Raw genomic sequence first — 12,632 nt, 5'->3', positions numbered from 1 at the left:
CTTGAACACCAGACTCCTGTATCCAAACGCCCACCTGACCTCTCCACGTGGGGGTCACTGACATCTCAAACCGAACATACCCCAAACTGGGATCCTGCCCTTCCACCCCACCACACCACAGCTTTGCTAGCCTTCCCGTTACTCAAGCCAAAAACAGAACTGTCTTGGATTACTTGCCTTCTTCATGCATACTTCCAATTCCATCAGCAAATCCAGGTGGTCCTGCACCAAAGTATATCTGGAACCCTTGCTTCTCACCCATCCTCCATGCCAGTCTAATCCAAACTGGATCATCTGTCACCTGGTAATAGGTTTCTACTTCCACCCTGCTCCCCTGGTCCATTCTCAAAACAACAGTTAGAGTGATCCTCTACCAAAGTCCTCCAAAGGCTCTACCTTCCACTCTTGTCAAAGCCCATGTCCCCACCATGACCTACAAGGCCTTTATGATGGGCTCTCCATTTGTCCCCTCCTCACCTCTGCTCCAGCCAGTTAGCTATTCTCCGAGCTGTTTCTCCAACATGCCAGACTTCCTCCTACCTCAGGGCCTTTGCATGGGCTACTCCCTCTGCCTGGAATGTTCTTTTCCTAGATAACTGGATGATCTACTTTTTCCTTTCCTCCAGCTCCCCACTCAAATGCCACTTCTCAGTGAGTCCTTCCCAGACCACCCTTTTAAAAATTGAAATCCTCTTTCCTGGCATCTCCCTTCTTTGTTCATTTATCCCTTTGGCACATGTCACCTCCTAATACGTCCTAATGCATAATTTACTTATGTGTTTTGTTTATTGTCTGCTCCCACATGAGGTTTTAAGTCCCATGAGGTCAAAGATGTTTATCTGTTTTGGTCAGTGCTCCATAATCTAGTATGGTGCCTGGTGCTTAGGAGACAGGCAATAGTGTTTGTTGATTGAACGAATGTGATGCCGACCAGGAGCTGTGGGGGATGGTGAAGGGAGGAAGAAGGTCTCATTCAGTTCCACAGGGATTATCACTAATATTTGGTGCTGGGAATGCTTCTTGAAGAAGATTGGAGCTGAACCTTGAAGGGAGGACAGTCTTTAATGGTAGAAATAACAGTTGGGATAAGCAACAGGACTCATGAAATCCTAGGAATGATTTCTTCAGAGCTCTGCTCTGAGAGGACGGACAGCCCTGGAGAAGCCGAACTGGAGGCAGGGTGAGGAGGTGGGATGTGAAAGCAAGCTCAGGGACAAGGTCATAGTCTCCTGGAACGTGTGGGCACTGCGGCAAGCTGCCAGGCCCCCATCCTCAGCCCCCGCCGCGGAAGGTCCTCCACAGCTCTTCCTGGGCCCCCAGCAAGATGACACAGTGCTATAGAGGGGAGGGTTAGGACCCCATCAGCCAGAAGTGATTTCCCCGGGGATGTACCTGTCTTGGAGGAAATTCTTTGTGGAGGCGGAAACAAAAGATGGTGCAAATCTGTGGTCAGTGTTTGGGCATGTATTCCCATTTCCAGTCACAATTATGTGTTGCCATGGCAACTGCACAGTCAGGACCAAGCCGAGTCTCACTTGGCCTATCAGATGCAGACACGCTGTGTGCACTTTTCAACCTCAACCTGAAATGTGGAAGCCATGGGTTTTCATGCCAGGATCCCAAGAAGAAAGCCATGGCTCCCCCTTTAGGAAAGGGAGGTCACAGGGGCGTGTTCACACCCATGCTCAGAAACCTCTGAACTACTGCTTGGACTGTGCCCCTCCGTGGCTCCCCCTCCAAGGTTCTACTGTCTTCACTCCCTCACGTCTGCACCACTTGCTTTGGCCAAATTCACTTATTCATAATTTTCTAGATGTAACGGGGAGGAGAACAGTGAGTAGGCAAGGAGACAGAGGAATGAAACAGCATGGAATGTTCTGGAAGCACTTGGGACTGTGAGAGGCCGGTTGGGGAGGAAGGACTTTGGCATCCCGCAGACACTGCGCTGACCCTGGCTCTGCCACTCACGGGTGAAGGGCAAGTTCCGTCATTGTCTAACTGTGCTCTCCTCGCCTCAGTAAGACTGCCTTGCAAATCAGTGCTGAGAGCTAAGTGAGGCATCTAGCACGGAAGCAGACAGCTCCAAACACAGCAGAACTGGGCAGACGGGGCAGGCATCCTCATGCTGCACACCAAAGACTTGCAGTTTGGCTGGTGGGGGGCAGGGAGTCAGGGAGAGATATAAAGTTGCAGAAGAGTTGGTGCTGCTATTAATCCCATTTTGCAGATGACAAAACTAAGGCACAGAGAGGAGCCTTAGTAAGGCTTCTCCTTAGTAAGTGATTGGCTCAACACCACGCAGTTAGTAGGTGGCAGACCTGGATTCAGATCCAAGCTCTGAACCACCATAGTGGTTATTCTTCCTCCAGCTAAATAGGAAAAGGAAAGGTCTTTGAGACTAAGACCGTGTTAGGGACTGTAGAAGAATTGACTGATATCCATAGAAAAGCTGAACTTGGCTTTGCCCCCAACGTAGTGGTTAAGCTGCTGAGAAAGGAAGAATTTAGGTGATTGGCGTACCCATCAACACATCTTCTCTAACAAGGTTGGACCATCGGCCCTCTCTGAAGCCTGTGGCACCACCCCCTATGTCCAGTGCTTTGCAGAAAGACCTGTCCGAAGCCCTCTAGGCACTGCTCCAACCGTGCGGCCTTGTGGAGCTTGTGGTAGGAGCTTGTGGAGCTTGTGGTAGGAGCTTCCCAGCAGCCGTTTCCAACCCTCCAGGCAGATCTGGGAAGGAGAGGTCCTGGCACTAGGACTCAAGACTGCTCAAACACACACACACACAGCAGAGAGGTGTGCATGAGAAAGCCCAATGCCTACATCGGGACTCAGGCTGGAAGGCGAGAGTGTCCTCTGCAGCCACGCATGACTGTGATGGCCATCTGTTAGGGTCCACTGCACGTATTTCAGCCAGAAAGAATTTACTATGGAGCGTTAAACCAGCATGGTCCCCACCTGGCTGCGGGCTGGCAAGCCCACGGAGCCGGCCCTGCTGCTGCCGTGCTTAGGGCTGGGGCTCCAATGGGAGGAGAGGTGGTTGGAGGTTGTTCTACCAAAAACCCCCAAACCAGGGTCATCTTACTGTTGCTTGGCCATCAAAGGAGGGCTGTGTAGTGGGAGTGGAGCCAAGGAGGTGTTGCAGTCTCTTCCAGGAACACCCCAGAAGGCAGAGAAACACTCTGAACCCCCTTTGGCTCCCCCCTTCTTTTCTTCCGGTGCCTCCATTAGTGGGGTTCTTGAGAGCCTGGGACATGTAGTCCCTACAATCAGAGCAGGGCAGGCAGGTCAGGGAGGGCAAGGATAGATGGGAGAGCAAAAGGTGGTTGAGGGGGAATGCTGTTAATCCCACCTGGACCAGTCCTGGGTTATCTGGAACAATCTAATTCCAAATACACTGTCCCATTGCCCCGGTAACTGCTGGAGCTTTCTGGACATTTAAATATGGGTATACACCGATATCAGATTTGTCTTCCTGACACACAGCATTTCACATTCCACTCGCTCAGTGGGACCTGACCCCAAAGTCTAGCTACAGAGTCTTTATCTGAACAAAATCCAGCATTCTTCCCAGAATTAAAAAAAAAAAAATCCATAGTAAAACAGTAATCAAATGTTATTTCCTTAACATAATAGACAATATCTAACAAAATCATTGGAACACCAGAGGTATTCTCATTAAATTCTGAATGGTCCAAGAATTATAAATACTGAAAAGGAGACAAGAATTTGTTTGATGATATAATCTCCTACCTAGAAAACAAATTAAAATTGACTGGAAAACACTTAGAACTGGTATGGTAATTCTATAAAGTGGCTGGCTAGAAAAGAAATACTCAAAGTGTAATGCTTTTCTTATATAATAACTATAGCCATCTGTAAAATTAGAGGGAAGAAAGATGTGGCTCACAAAAATTAATGTGCAGCTCCTTTACAAGGGACACGACAGACCTTGGTGGGAGGCTGGAAGACGACCAGGGTGAAGGGAGAGGGGGGCATGTTCCTGGAAGGGGAGACCTGGAGCAGTGAAACCAGCCCTACTTCCTGGAATACCATGTCCAGCGAACAGAATCAGATCCTATCACCACCACCACCAACAGACACACACACACACACACACACACACACACACACACACAGAGGATTTTAAAATTTGGGATGTGTACTTTTAAAGTCTTCCAGAAGAATAAATATGGGAGAAAATCTATTAATGGTGGTGGGGGGGCTGGTTAGGAGAGGGTTTCTTCAGCTGATTGTACATATTACATAGTGCGATCCTTAAAAGATGTAGTCGCGGGACAACAGGAAGCATGGAGGTCAGTGAAACCCTAGTGATCATGTCATACATGATGATTATGAGGCTTTGAATCACGGATGGTCATTTAAATATTTTATATAATAATGCGGTCACCCTTACACTGACGGCTATCAGTGACTGATTCTGAAGGCTAACACGGCTTCTCCAGTTACTTCCAAAGCAGGTTATGGGATGGGGGAGGAAGGAGAGAACGTGAAACCTCTGGATCCCAGAAAGTTGAAATAGATGTCCTGGTGGGAACTCACGCTCGTGTCTTCCATTAAAAGTGATCTTCAGAGAGGTTCTCTTACATCCACCCGCCTCAGAGTTGTGCTCTAAGAAGCCACAACCTCTCTCCCTCCCTCTCTGTCATCTGCTGGAAAGCCACCAAGCAGCAACCACGTGTGAGTGCATCGGCATCCACGCTGGCCAGGCTGGGGTCCAGGTCAGCAATGGCCGCTGGGAGCTCTGCTGTCTGGAACGCGGCATCCAGCCCAATGGTCAGACACCAAGTGACAAGACCACTGGGGGAGGAGATGATTCGTTCAGCACCATCTTCAGTGAGACGGGTGCTGGCGAGCACATGCCCGGGGCAGCGCTCGTAGACCTGGAACCCACGGTCATTGATGAGGTTCACACTGGCACCCGCCGCCAGCTCTCCCACCCTGCGCAGCTCATCACAGGCGAGGACGAAGCTGCCAGTGACTGCACCCGAGGGCACCACACCATCGGCAGGGAGATCACTGACCTTGTCCTGGATGAAATTTAGAAACTGGCTGACAAGTCCACAGGTCTTCAGAACTTCTTGGTTTACCTCGGCTTTCGAGGGGGTACTGGGTCCAGGTTCACCTCCCTGCTGATGGAACGTCTCTCTGTCAATTATGCGACAAGTCCAAGCTGGAGTTCTTCATTCACCGCCCCCCCCCCCGGCCGAACCCGGGTTCCCACAGCTGTGGTTGAGCCCGACAACTCCATCCTCACGACCCACATCACCCTGGAGTGCTCTGGTTGTGCCTTCCTGGTAGACAACAAGCCCATCTATGACATGTTGTAGAAACCGCCATACTTAACGCCCAACCCACACTAACCTGAGCAGGTTGATAGGTCAGATTGTGTCCTCCATCACTGCTGCCCTCAGAGTTGATGGAGCCCAGAATTCCAGACCAACCTCAGGCCCTATCCCCACATCCACTTCCCTCTGGGCACACACGCCCCTGTCATCTGTGCTGAGAAAGCCTCCCACGAACAGCTTTTTGTAGCAGAGATCACCAATGCGCGCTCTGAGCCAGCCAACCAGAGGGTGAAAGGGGACCCTCACCATGGCAAATACATGGCTCCCTGCCCGTCGTATTGTGGCCAACGTGGTTCCCAACAATGTCCAAGCTGCCACTGCCACCATCAAGCCAAGCGCACCATCCAGTTTGTGGCCTGGTGCCCCAGTGGCTTCAAAGTTGGCATGAATTACCTGCCTCCCACTGGGGTACGTGGTGGAGATGTGGCCAAAGTACAGCGAGCTGTGAGCCTGCTGAGCAAGACTGCAGCCGTCGCTGAGGCCTGGGCTCGCCTGGACCACAAGTTTGACCTGATGTATGCCACACGTGCCTTTGTTCATTGGTGTGTGGGCCAGGGCACGGAGGGAGGAGAGTTTTCTGACACCTGTGAGGACGAGGAGGATGTGGATTTTGCAGAAGGAGAGGAATTACTACAGTTAAAAATGTCACAAAGGTGCTGCCTTTACAGGCAAGCTTATTCTGTTTTAAGTATTGAAAAGTTGGGCTCTGATCCGTTCATTTGTATGTAGCAGTGTATTTTTTCATACGCAATGACGCACCTGTGCTTTAAAACACGACTCTGTTACAGACCCAAGCTGTCCGTTTCTCTGATGGGTTTCAATCAAGTATTCCTTGTCTTAAGTGAAAAAAAAGTAATCTGCAGAAAGGATCACTGGGAAGTCATCATTGGGTCTTCGTGAATAGCAGACAGCCTCCCGGAAGGGTCTGCATTTTCGCAAGCCTGGATCTACAATGTGAAGCATTGTGTTCGAGGGCACTGAACTCTCGGCGGGGAGGGTCTCCGCCCCCACACGCCCTGCCACCCTCTTTCCTCGCTGTAGAGTTGCAAAGACCATTGCACAGGGGCTTTCTCAGGACAAATACTACGGCAGGTAGCAGGGTAAGTCCTCAAAGAGGCAACATTTTCAGAAAGAACTTAAAAAGATACATTTCCTAGAAATTGCCTCTGACATTTCAGATCTGCTCCAGGGAAAACCACTGTGGAAGCTTGAAGTACTGACCTGTCATCATTTGGATAACCGTCTTCCAAAATCATTGAATATCCTACCTCGCGGACTGAATCGGTTATAAAACGTAGGGGCTCTTGACCTTGAAAAGCTCACAGGGATATGTGCTGTGGAGCCAAATACCAAACAAGCCATTTTAAAACAATTTTCAGTAGTTGCTCTCTAGGGAAAGTCGGGAGCAGACAGCTTTGGTTTGTTTGTTCATTTTTTTTTTTTAAATAAGTCTGTCCAATTTTTGAGTCTTCAAACTATTTGACTTTTTAACTGATTTGACTCTTGAAGCAGTATTTGTGTACAATTATGGTAAAAATAGGGGCGCCTGGGTGGCACAGTGGTTAAGCGCCTGCCTTCGGCTCAGGGCGTGATCCTGGCGTTATGGGATCGAGCCCCACATCGGGCTCCTCCGCTGTGAGCCTGCTTCTTCCTCTCCCACTCCCCCTGCTTGTGTTCCCTCTCTCGCTGGCTGTCTCTATCTCTGTCGAATAAATAAATAAAATCTTAAAAAAAAAAACATTTAAAAAATAAAAACCCCGCGGTGCCTCATTTCCCCACTTTGTCGTCCCACCTCCCAGCATTCGTTGCCACGTCACTGCCCCCAGCAGTCAGCAGTCCCTGGCTCTTCCCGCTGCCGTCAGAGTGCCCCCTGACCCCAGCGTCACGGTGACTGGAAGGTGAGGATCTCCAGGTCCCTCAGCCACAGATGCGAGCCTGGCTCTGCCTAATTCCTGTTTAGCTGATGGGCCGCGTGAAGGAACCACGTTTCATTATTAAAATGCTGAGTAACGATTAGAACAAGAATCAAACCTTTGAAGAATTCTAACACTGGAGTTGGGGCTTAGCCCTGTGGGTGGGTGAGGCTGTTGTGTTGCTGTTTTTTTAAAGCCGAGCCTCCTCCAAGTTCATCATGCAGCAGCTACAGCTCCACTTCCCAATGCAGGGACCGTGCAAGGATCAGGCTCCTGTGAGTTTCCATCTCAAATTCAGCCAGTAAGGGCCACGTGGTCATGAAGCCTGGCATCAGCAAATCTATGTCAAAACCTGAACTCTGATGGAGAATAATTCAAGTGCAACCCGTCACAATTGGCCAGCTAATTCCCAGCAATATTTAGGAAGTCATCCAGCACAAGGTGAGGCCCAGGACTGATTATACATACCAGTCGCTTTACCCACTCGTCCAGATTCATACAAGGTGAAAGTAGGTTAAAAGAAATCAGCTCACTTGTATGGGTCAGGGTTTCCCAGACTGATGGAAAGATACATATTTTTATTTTAGGGAATTGGTTCGTGTGGTGCTGGGGGCTGGCAATTCTGAAATCCAGGCTGGCTGACAGGTAGAACTTTGGGCAGAAGTTGGTGCCCCTCTCCTGCCCAACACAGCCACCCCAGTACGTGTATAGGGCCTGTAAGTTTGTCAGCTGTCCCAGGCATCCTCCTTCCGCGTGCTTCTGGCATTTGCTTTCAGCCCCACATTCTGGCTGTGACCTCTAACCTGGCCAGACCGCTGCTCCCGTTCCCCACAAGGCCATTCCCCACAACTCTGCCCTCACCCCCAAATCTCTCCACCACGAACAGGCAGCCCATTTCTGAGTGGAAGTGTAGGGTGAGGGCCTGTCTGGACATAAGTTCTCTCAGTGTAACTTCCTTCAAAAGCAGAGCTTGAGACAAAGAACTTGCAACCAAGTAAGTGATTTCGGAACTGATCTTTAGAAGCAGGACTGAGAGAAGAGGAAGGAGTTCCAGAAGAAGAAGAAAAAAACTACATGAGTGTGTATTATATCAAGGTCACTGCCAAGGTGGTTCTGCTGGAACTTCTGGAAAGCAAAGAGAACCCCCCCAGAACCACCAGCCTGAAGGAGGGGAGGCTGGAGCATGTGTCCCCCAATTGCACTCACTGCTTGTTGAGGGCTGCTCTGAGCCCCTGCGAGCTGAGCTTGTGTTGACACGGCCCTGGGGGCCTAAAACAAGCTGGCCTAGACTGAAGGCCCTGTGCCCAGAGCCGAGCAGGTCATGCAGGAGACATTCTGAGCTTGTGGGGTCAGCCTTTGAGCTGCACGGATATCGGGTTGGGCTGGTGGGCTGCAAGGTGTCGGGGCGTCGCTCTCGGAGAAATGTTCAAAGGAACAGAAGCAGTTCAGCCTGGGCGAGAAAGCCCGGGGCATGGGACAGAGGGCCTCACATACCAAAGGGCAGTCTGTGTTAGATACATGGTGGTGTGAGGGCTGGGGTGCGGGGGCACATTCTGCATCAGACCTTGGCCAGCCGCTCCCTGGGAATAGTCACATGCAAAGAACAGTGGCAAGATAAAGGAAAATAATACTCTAGATGGTGGCCTTGACCGCTTCTCTAATCAGGTGCAGAGAATTGATGTTAGCGGGGCTGGACCTCAGCAAGCATTCCCTTATGCTAGTTATTCAGGTTTCTGATGAAAGTAGTCCACGAAGCCTTCCATGTCCCCTCTCCAAGCCCCAGCCCTAAATCTCGATTGTACCAGGACTAGAGGCAGCCACAGGTGGTGGTGAGATGTATGGATTTGGGAGCCAAAGTTCCAGAGCTTGGGCTTGAATCTTACTTAGCTCTGCCATTTAACTAATTCTATCACCATGGGCAAGTTTCCTGGTGTCTGGTTTATAAAGCAGAGGCAGCAATAGTGCCCACTTCCTGGGCCTGGGATGAGGAATAAGTGAGTTAATTCATATAAAACACTTAACAACAGTATCTGGTGCATAGAAAACACTCAAACTGTTAGTTATGAGTATTAGTACTTCCTGTAGCAGGATGAAAGGAAGAGAGGGGGCCGGAAGGAGGGAGGAGGAGGAAGATTGGGGGGGGGCGAGGCTCAACCAGGCATCACTGCTGCCTAGCAACACCGCCCTCCACCGAGAGTGGTTCTGTCCCACATTTTGAAAAGTCTGATTGTTACTTCACCCCTTCGGAAAAAGCAGGGCAGTGGATAGGAGAAAATCTGAAAGGTACCTCTTGCTTGGGCATCTATCCAATGGAGAAGGGAACAAGCTTATTTTGTGATGTTCCCTGGAGTTAAACCAGGCCAGCGAGGGTAAGACTTGTTCTCAGTATCATGACAAACTGTCTAACATGTCAGTTGTTCTCGATGGGATGATGGGCAGTCCATGGATGCTCCCATGGGCTAGGAAATCAAGGATGGGTGTGCCTGTGCGAGACCCAGCCCACTCTCAACATTTCCTCCCACACTTGTCAGACAGAACATGGGAAGCAGGGCAGAGAGAAGCCCGTTCTGCATATAGCCCCCAGACTCTTCTTTGTAAGTAACATTTTCTAATGTGTATTGACAGTGAGCTCGTTCTAGGTCGTTGGAAGCACTTTCAGTATGTTGTTTGATCATCACGTGGGCCCTGTGATGCACGTGGTTTGTTAGTGAGGCCCAGTCCTCTGGGTTTTGTGACCAGGGATTCCCCTTCCGCACATGGGCTCTGGCCTTGTCACTCTACCTCCCTACAAACGAAGTAGGTTACCTGACCCATGAGCTCCACTCCTTCCCTGTGGGAGCCAGCTGACAAGAGGGAACATTCTTCCTGCTCTAGGTCTCCGTGCCAGAAGTTCTAGTGGGCAGGCACCCTACAGGAGAGACCGTGGATGTCCGGCATGGCCCCCAAGGGCACGACCACATCCTCCTAATTCTGGGGCTTGATATTAGCAACGAATGCTTGGCCTGCAGACCAAAAGCCAGGCCTTCCAAACTAGGTGTATACCATGATCTGTTTCTACTCGCAGAGCACTTCTGACACCAGATGTGAGGGTTCTTTGCACACCAACCAGTTCTCCAATTCCCCGGATACCGGCTGGGTGTCCTCCAACTTAGTTCAATTCTGACACTAACTGCTCAGAGTTAGCACGCAGACCCCATGGGTTAAGGGCTCAGTCCCACCACAGGCACAGGCACAAGCCCCAGGCTGCCCCATTCTTCTGACCGACCCGCTATAACATTCCCAGAACCCCCTCCTTGGTTTAATAATTTGCTAGAATGGCTCGCAGAACTCAGAGAAACACTCTACATACACTGAGCAGTTTGTTCTAAAGGATACAACATAGGTGCAGGCAAATGCAAATGAGAGAAGTGCATAGGGCAAGATATACGTGGGGAGGGGGTGGCGCATGGAGCCCTTGGTGTGTCCAACTCAGAAGCCCCCCAGATCTCCATGCTTAAACGTTCCTATGGAAGGTTTGTTACATAGGCCTGATAGAGTCCATCATCAGCCGTTGGAGATTGAGTTACTCTCCAGCCATTCCCTGTTCCCAGAGGTGAGGGTTGGGGGGCCGGGGGGGGGGGAATTCCAACCCTCTCCTCATGCCTTGGTCTTTCTGGTGGCCATCCCCATCCTGAAGCCATCCAGGGGCCCCCAGCCACCAGTCATCTCATTAACAGACCATGGGGCCTTGAGCCAGGGAATGCTCCAAAAGGTGGGAAGAGAAGGAGACAGATCCTCCCTTTGAGCTTCCAGAGGGACTGCAGCCCTGCCAACATCTAGATTTTAGCCCCACAAAACTCATTTTAGACTTGGAACCTCCAGAAAAGTTAGATAATAACTTTGTGGTGTTTTAAGCCACCATATTTATCATAATTTATTACAGCAGCAATCGGAGACCTACATTCTAAATCCATTTCTTTTACTTACGATGTATCTGTTGAACTCTGGCCTTTTGACCCATGAAGTTTCCTAAGGCAGGACTTTGCTGACTGTGTACTAATGGTTCAGGTGAACATTTTCCTCCTTCTTCTGGACGTGCCACGAACTGGCAGCTGAATCCACCAGCTGGGTCAGGCTCAGATCCCATTCCTTTGGCAAACACTGTAAGTGACTTGCTTTCTTTTCAGAAGATGCGTGGTTTTTGTTCTATTTCAGTTTAGCAGCAAATGATGTTCGGGTCTCAGCTCCATTAATTAATTCATTTGGAGCTGCAAGCTGGTGGTATTTGAATTCTGCAGTTTAAAAATGTTTATTAGCTATAATACTTTACAAGCTGACCCGTCTCTTCATCTACTATTTGGTTATCTAGCGGTACTGTTTATCTAGGAAAGACAGTAAATGCTTTTCCTTTGCTTTTGTTTACTCAGTTTTCAGGATAATGAATTGGTTGCCTGTCATGCTCAAAAGGTAGTCAGTTAGTTTTTATTTAAATATCATTATAGGGGTGCTTGGGTGGCTCAGTCAGTTTAGCGTCTGCCTTCAACTCAGGTCATGATCCCTGGGATCCCAGGGTCCTGGGATCAAGCCCCACATTGGGGTCCCTGCTCAGTGTGGAGTCTGCTTCTCCCTCTGCCCCCTCCCCCACCCCCACTCATGTGCTCTCTCAAATAAATAAATAAAATCTTTTAGAAATATAAAAATAAATAAATATCATTATAAATTTATGGACTTAAACATATTTGATATGTTTCAATCCACTGAAATTCCTATCTTTATTGAGTCTCAAATTGTCCCACCTTTGGCAGTTGGAACTCCTGAGTCATTTGGACATGGCCTTAATAGTCTTTGCTAGTTCTTTGCTGTTTGATACCTCGAGATGTTCCAGACTCCAGTGTTCCTACCTCCAATCCAGAATCAGCCATTTCTCCTAGAATCTCTGGTTTCTTTTAATGCAGAATGTTTTTTTTTTTAAGAGAAAGAGAGCATGAGTGGGGTGGGGCAGAGGGAGAAAGAGAAAGAGAATCTAACATGGGGCTTGATCTAGCAATCTTGAGATCATGACCTGAGCCAAAATCAAGAGTCAGACGCTTAAGCGACTGAGCCAACCAGGTGTCCCAATAGACAATGATATTTTAAGAGTACAATCTAGAGGCTACGGATATATATATGTGTGTGTGTATATATATATATAGAGAGAGAGAGAGAGAGAAAGAGAGAGAGAAAGAGAGGACACAAAAATATAGAAACAATGACCAACCAGAATGCAATGATTATCTATAGTACATCCAAATGATACATAGTACAATGAAAATGATGTACTTTTTGTTCATATGTATCTATATATGTATGTATTTCAAATTTTACATATTTA

At 49.1% G+C, this 12,632-nt stretch overlaps 1 pseudogene; it reads left to right on the top strand.

Annotated features, from left to right (window-relative positions):
• The first annotated feature begins 4,547 nt into the window (after window positions 1-4,547).
• On the top strand, window positions 4,548-7,407 carry LOC123788757 (tubulin alpha-1A chain pseudogene; annotated as a pseudogene).
• The last annotated feature ends 5,225 nt before the right edge of the window (window positions 7,408-12,632 follow it).

Source organism: Ursus americanus, chromosome 3, assembly GCF_024610735.1.
Source record: "Ursus americanus isolate L20-20 chromosome 3, mUrsAme1.1.p, whole genome shotgun sequence".
NCBI lineage: Eukaryota > Metazoa > Chordata > Mammalia > Carnivora > Ursidae > Ursus > Ursus americanus.
The sequence above is the reverse complement of the archived record's forward strand: the minus strand, read 5'-3'. Positions and strand labels throughout refer to the sequence as shown.